General features: G+C 35.5%; 1 long non-coding RNA gene across 2 annotated transcripts in view; it reads left to right on the forward strand.

The window, feature by feature from the left end:
* Positions 1–520: 520 nt before the first annotated feature.
* LOC107571657 (uncharacterized) overlaps positions 521–5,539 on the forward strand; it is a 9,055-nt gene continuing 4,036 nt past the window's right edge. The window contains exon 1 of one of the 2 annotated variants that reach the window (XR_001607216.1): positions 521–722. This is a non-coding gene — a long non-coding RNA (uncharacterized lncRNA). Of the gene's footprint in view, positions 723–1,999; positions 2,072–5,539 lie in introns of those variants that run through there. The other variant, XR_001607217.1, reaches the window with a different exon arrangement.

The following is a 5,539-nucleotide window of genomic DNA, read 5'->3' on the forward strand; positions in this document are numbered from 1 at the left end:
CACACCACACCATACACGCTGTCTGCCATTTGCCCTGTACAGTGAAAACCCGGATTCATCCGTGAAGAGAACACCTCTCCAAAGTGCCAGACACCATTGAATGTGAGCATTTGCCCACTCAAGTCGGTTACGACGACGAACTGCAGTCAGGTTGAGACCCCGATGAGGATGACGAGCATGCAGATGAGCTTCCCTGAGATGACAGTTTGTGCAGAAATTCTTTGGTTATGCAAACCAATTGTTGCAGCAGCTGTCCGGGTGACTGGTCTCAGACGATCTTGGAGGTGAAGATGCTGGATGTGGAGGTCCTGGGCTGGTGTGGTTACACGTGGTCTGCGGTTATGAGGCCGGTTGGAGCATTAACAGCCAATCAGAACTATCTACACTATTTAGTTATGTTTATCTACACTATTTTGTTACGGCACTACATACAATAGTTGTCAGATTTTCTTGATAATTTACATTATTTTTGAATAATATTGACAAACTGTTTTGGAGATTGCAGTCTTTTCCCATTTAAGCAGAACTAAATGCATATGCCTGTTACGTACATAGTAAATAGCAGCTTGCAGGTGTTTCCAAGATGGCCGTCAAGAGAACAGCCTTGCCTTTGACTTGGGCCTTTGGTTTTACACAAATACTTGAAAATCAACGGCATCAGCTACTTAATTGTCATTTTGGGATTATTATATTGGCTCATTAAGGACATACATTATGAACATGTAAGTACTCAGCATGGTTTCATTGTATTTTCTCAGCGCATTTAGAAAACCTGAGGAGATCCAAGTTTCTACCGCCAAAGAAGATTTCCAGTCAGAGAATTTGATGGTATTTGCTAGCATTTTTATGGATATTTGCTTGTTTGAATCAGGGTTTCAGTCTGGCAGAGAGTTCCTTTGGTCTGGTTGCTCTCCGGCTGTCCTCTCTAGCATGCCAGCTAATTAGCATGTTGTGGTATAAATAGCTTCCCCGGCCTATTGAGAAGCATCTTGTGCCCAGTGACTTACTGAGGTCAGGTTGTGGGATTCTTACCGCTCAATAAACTGTGAAGTTATGACTTAGAAGCTACTTTTTTCCTCAAGACTTAGGGTACGTTCGCAGGAAACAATGTACCACAAAATGAAAAAAGTTTTCTTTTGTGTTTTTGAAAAGTTTAGCATACAGATGACAAAAATGATCCCCTAGAATGCTGTATTATACATGCCAGGCCTGTAGTTGGCGATGTCACTTTGTAAAGAAACTCAAACATGTCTATAGATTGAACACGTAACATTCATGCACATGCGCACCGTTTTCACAAATTCACATTCTGATTGTTTACATGGAGATGAAAACGGTATCATTTTCAAAAACTTGCACTTTGAAACCTGTTTTCAAAAGTTTCAAACTTTCTATTCATCAAAGAATCCTGCAATACAAAGTATCATTTTTCACAAAAATATTAGGCGACATGACAGTTTTCAACATAGATAAATGTTTCTTGAGCAGCATATTAAAATGATTTCTGATGAATCATGTGACTGGAGTGGCTGCTGAAAATTCAGCTTTGCTGCAGGAGTAAATTCCGCTTTAAATGTATATAACAATTTTTTAATTATAATAATATTTCACAAATTTGCTGTTTTTACTCTATTCCGATCAAATATATTTACCCATTATGATATGTGACTTTTTTAAAAAACGTTGTGATTTCTCATAATGAAGAAAGAGATGTAGCATTAGCATAGTACTTGCGGAGATACTGATTAATTTAGCACAAATTGAGGCTTAGCTATTTGTTTACTGTTCTGATTTATTGTAAGCTTTCATTTAGATGTTGTTTGCATCAGTATGTGTTTATTTCATAATTGACCACTTACTCAGGTGGGTGGTGTGTTAAATCGCTAATCAGCCATTAATTACCATTGTCTGGCGTTCTTGCTGACTCACAGAGTAAACGCCGACAACGGGCTTAAACTTTAAAAACAGCTGCTGTGTTTGACAGCACAGGACATGGGAAGCTAAACTGAGACTGATAAGGGCTGGAGAATTAGCTGTATGGAGACACTCAGACGGCTGACAGTACTGATACGTGGGTTTCGTTTGAGTGTGTGTTTGTGTTGCTGCGTTTGTGTGCGGTTTCACTATAAAGCTGTGTTTGCTGTTACTGTTGACAATGGGACAATGAACTTGATAGTTTGTGGTCTCAGTTCTCATTGTTACTTTCTTTGTCAGACTTTGTGGGAAAACCAAAAGTGTAGAGGATTTTTTCACGTTTAATTTTTCATGAGCTCAGTTGCAGCTAACATGTTTTGACCCACTAGCCACAAGCCAAAAGGTTTTTGAACCAAAAACTGAAGAAACAGAGAAAGTTTACCTGAGAGAAAAAAACAACACGCTGTTTTCAAGAAACATCACTCTAGTGTTTTGCCATGTTTGGAGCTCAAAATATCTATGTTCTACTTTTTATAGTATAAATATACAAATAATACATATTGTGGTTTAAACTACTTCCACGTTTTGCGGTTTTCAGACAAATGAAAGCTGACTTATTGACTTCTGACCATTTTTGATAATTGTAAATCTCTGAAGTAAGCCACTTCAGTGACATCTGTATCTGTTTCAGTCTGAAGCTGATTCCATATTCATTATTATTAAATGCAGGATATGATGCTTCCAACTATTTTTTCAGATGTGTGATTTATTCTTAACTTCTTAGAGGATGTGACTGTATTCCTTGATAATGAAATATGCATGAGCTCTCTTGGGTTCACCCAGATGCTCTGTACCTTTTCCCTCTCCCCGAATCGTCTTTGTTTTCAACGTCGATTTTGTGCCAAATTTAGAGCTTAGTTTGCTCTCTTTTATTCTTCCCTGCGATAATGTAATCTCTTTATCTAAAAGACAAGGTTCACCGGGTCATTTCATTTCAAGATATTTCTAATTCACCACATTTTCATATCTGTAACACAACCAAGCAGTGGAAACAGTGTTGGTAAAGAATGACAAGAACAGCTTTATTCTTTCTTCACTTTGTAGTAAAAACAGCAAGGAATCTTCATCTTGTCATTTTCCCATGAATTTAATGTAAATCCTGCAGTGCTATTCTAGTATTATTTATATACTCTTACAGTAGGCTTTTTCATTTTATTTTAATTTATTTTAATTCGCTTTTATTTTAAAATTTTCAGTTTTCATTTTAATTTTAGTTTAGGTTTTAGTAATTTTGGTATGATTTTGTCATTTTTTTATTTTGTGTGTGTGTTTAGTAATATCAATTCATTTTATTTCAAGCCAACATTTCTAATTTTCATTTAGATTTTCTAAGCTTAAGATTTTCCAAATAAGATTTAGATTATTTTCGGTTTTCATTTTAATTTTAGTTTAGGTTTTAGTAATTTTGGTATATGTTTTTGTCATTTGATTTATAATTTTTTAAAGCAATATTAATACTTTAACATTTCAAATTTTCATTTAATTTTTTTCCATGTAATATTTAGATTTTATTTCAGTTCAATTGATGAAAATTATTTAAGGTTTGTATTTGCTTACAGTACACACACATATACATATATATATATATATATATATATATACAGTATATATACAGACAAAATGTGGTTTATTGTGTTGGAAATAATGTCAGAATGAGGAAAATAAAAAATAAAAAACCTTAACCATTTGTGTGCACTTATTTGTTGTGATGTTGCTTAACCTACATCGAGTGTTTGGTCAGTTGACCTAATTAATATTAATAAGCAAATCCTTGAGGAGTTCATCAGCCCCGGGGAGACCTGAAGTGTCCTTGAGTACGACCTTAACACAAACAAACAAGTTGTCTATTTCAGTTTTGATATATTTCAGCTTCTCAGGACAGCGCGAGGAAAAATCTAACTGCATTTGTCAGCGAGCTCCAAAACCCTGTCTCAGAAAGTCCCATGCACTACTGCGGTTCAGCCTCACCACAATCTAGTTTTGTGAGATTTATATTATATGGCTGTATTTTACCACACATCTCTCAGTATATGTGCAGCCACCCTGAGAATAAGTAAAGCTGACAGTGGCTTGGCGTTGCGAGGGACTGCAGAATGTGGAATGCTACCTCAGAGAAGGCTCAGTTCACTGAACTTTCCATTAGGGTCAGAGCTGGTGTAAAATTGCCCCTGCTCACAGAGAGTATATTGTGTCCCAGTCTTTGCTCTGCTGTGATGTGATGGATTCTGGACATCTGGACCATGTCAGTATTGTCACAAAGCCCTTAAATGACTTTACAAACAATGTTAAATGGCATTTATAACTTGTGAAATATGATGTACAGTATTTCAAAGTGAATCTGGATGATGAAAAGAGTGATGTTGAATTGTTGATTATATTACTGACTTGCCAGTTGCATCATTCTCCAGTCAAATATAGTTGTGTAATGACCACTAAACTTTATGTTTCATATACATTTGCTTATTTATATGATGTTTAGATGTATAATATGTGGGAACATGTACTGTAAGTCAGAATAAACCCCTTTAGGATGATTTGAGACTCCCATTATTTTCTGATAATTTTCCGATAATAATGATGATGACTATTATTATTTTGGTAAATAAAACAAAGCTTATTGGAGCACATTTTACAAGAAAACAGTTTTAGTTTTTCCACTTCAAATTTTCACATTTGATTCAATTGATTTGCCATTTCTTTGTAATTGTGACATTTACTAGTAATTTCTGAGTGAAAATTGTTTCACCACCAATGTTTTTGATATACGTTTTAAAATACAGGCCACACTTGTGTTTAGTGGCTCAGGCACATTAGAGTTCTTACAGTCTGCACGCTGAGGCCAGTCATAGCAACCCCTGGAGAAATTCAGGTTTTAGTGTCACAATAAAGGGCAGAAGACCATCTCATCCAGAGGGGACTTAACCTACTTCTATATAAGAACTTTGCCTCACAAACAGCTTCTGAGCGTCCTATTTATGCCTGTGTTGTGACATCCTCACTGCCTCAACCAATGAATCTTATTTTTAGACCAAAGTGTTTTTATTCGGTTTCTTATGGTCATTATCTGTTCTTTTGTATCTCTTTGTTAGTGTAATACACATCGATTAGGGCTCTAATTATATGATAATATAATTGCACCCAATCTCTAATTAACAGCTAATAAGTACATAAAGGATATCAAGCATGCAGCCTCTGGTGTAATCATGCCTTTTAAAAGTAGAGAACCTTAAACACTTTTCAATGCTGCATGGTACTAAACACACACACACACACAAAAGTAGTTTACGGTTACAAAAATCCCAGGATAATCAGCTTGGTTCATCAGCAATGCGGTGATGTGAAACCTTTAGACCGGGTATGTGTTCAAGTATGGAATTAAAAATAAAAAGCTTGTTAAAAGGAAAGTTCACTCAAAATGCAAATTCTGTCATTGTTAACAACATGATTTTAATGTTGTTCCAAATTTGTTTGACATAATTTATGTTGTTACTGTTATTGACCCCAAGCTTTGATATTTTATATTATATTTGTAGCGAATCAGCTCATGGGGAAATATGAATAATTA

Source organism: Sinocyclocheilus grahami, unplaced genomic scaffold, assembly GCF_001515645.1.
Source record: "Sinocyclocheilus grahami isolate Dianchi unplaced genomic scaffold, SAMN03320097.WGS_v1.1 scaffold1627.1, whole genome shotgun sequence".
In the NCBI taxonomy this organism is placed as follows: Eukaryota; Metazoa; Chordata; class Actinopteri; order Cypriniformes; family Cyprinidae; genus Sinocyclocheilus; species Sinocyclocheilus grahami.